Below are 1,900 nucleotides of genomic sequence, written 5' to 3' on the forward strand. Positions count from 1 at the left end.
TCAGTGTAACTTTGTGACTTTGAATCCAGCTTGGATTCTAACCGTTGTCTCTGTCTTCCAGGAAGCCTGTGTCTCCCCTGTGAAGCTCTGGAAGAGCTAACCTGCCGAGCCGACCCTCAGAGCCAAACCCGAAGAACCTTAGAGAACTTCATGCAGCTCAGAACTAAGAGCTGGGAAACCCTAAGCCAAAGCTAACCTCAAGAACCCTCAAGGTACAATCAGTTATCTTCAAGAAATCAAGTTCCAACTTGCAACGCTAACTGAACTGTCTCCCACGCAGACTCCGGTGAACCAGTGTCCAGGCCCGAGCCAGAACCAGTACATTCTGTGTGCTTGTAGCAAAATAAACTTGTTGAACTTTTATTCCTGTGTCCGTCAGTGGTGTTCTGCATACTTGGGTCGCTCTTTGAGAACCCACCATGACAGATATGCGTTTATAAGTGTATTTATTTATTTTTATATTTATTTTTTTATGGACAATTATGCGTATTTATTAATTTATATTTGTATTTATTTATTTTCATATCTATTTTTTTGTTTTATCATTTTTCGTCCCTCATAGAGCAAATGCATAATACAAAACAAAAAGAGTTTGTTACTCTGCAGCTTCCCAGGTTATAAGCCACTCTTTGTTAATAGTGGAATAGACCGTTTTCCTTAAAAAGCTTTCTGAATTCATCAAGACATAGATTTGACGAAATGTTGTAAACATGACATTTTGATTTATACTGACATCATGGGCATTTTTTTATAGACGGATAAAATAATATAAGGCTTTGTTCTTCTGTCAGGAACAACGGTTCATTATTACCTTGCAGAGCTAGTCGTATTCTCCTCACCGACCAACTCCATCTGCCACATCTGTTTCTCCTCATTCACCTACTGCTTAAGGTAATTCTAAAACTTGTCTCAATGAAAGTTTGTTTAACTAAACTTGGTGAACATTGGCTCTATTTTGAGAGCCCCCCTGTGGAGGAAGATAATTTCAGCCACTTTCATCCAGGATTTCCTTCTTTTGGTCATAGTCCAAATTTCGTGACCACAGCAGAGAGCAGGAACATAGATCGACCGGAGAATGGAGAGCTTTGCCTTTTCCTCTGCTCCCTCTTCAGCTTCCACATTATAATGTCAGCCTCACCGAATCCTCTATCTATCCTGCTCAATTCACTTTATGGCAAGATGTTCAAACTCCACCACTCTCTTCCAACCTGAAGAAGACAAGCCACCTTTTTCCCCATTGAGAACAGGGTCCTAATACTTGGAAAAGCTGATTCTCATCCTGGGAGCTTTGTACTCTGCCTCAAATCACCACAGTGCATAATGTAAGTCTTGGCAGAAGGAAGACAGCAGAACCACATCCTCTTTGAAAAGCAGGAATGAAGACCACTGGTCCTCAAAGCAGACCCCCTCCAGGCCTTGTCTGTCCCTAGAAAACCTGTCCTTAAACATAATGAGCAGGACCAGTAACAGAGGGCAGCCTTTCTGGAGATACTGGGTACAGCTCTGACTTAAAGCTGGCAATGAGGACCAAAATCTTGCTTTACTTACACATAGACCGGTTCCTTCCTAATAAAGGACCCAGACTCTATGCTTCTGCTGTGCAGAAATTATTGACATGCATTTTATTTGTGTTTTAAAAAAAAGAAAAACACTGATAATTTAGATATTCTTTCCCCTCAGAAGGAATACAGTCAAATCAGTAAGATTATGATGGATCCATAAAAGATATGCATATTTAAATCAAATTTTTTTGTCTATTAATGTGTGTACCAACAAGTGTCAGTTCATTAGTCGATCATAAAAAAAGACTACTTCAGAAAAAATAATGTTGATAAAATTTGAGGAATTGGATTTATTTTTAAAGAAATATATATATATATATATATATATATATATATAT

Source organism: Cyprinodon variegatus, unplaced genomic scaffold, assembly GCF_000732505.1.
Source record: "Cyprinodon variegatus isolate N-32 unplaced genomic scaffold, C_variegatus-1.0 Scaffold550, whole genome shotgun sequence".
Lineage (NCBI taxonomy): Eukaryota > Metazoa > Chordata > Actinopteri > Cyprinodontiformes > Cyprinodontidae > Cyprinodon > Cyprinodon variegatus.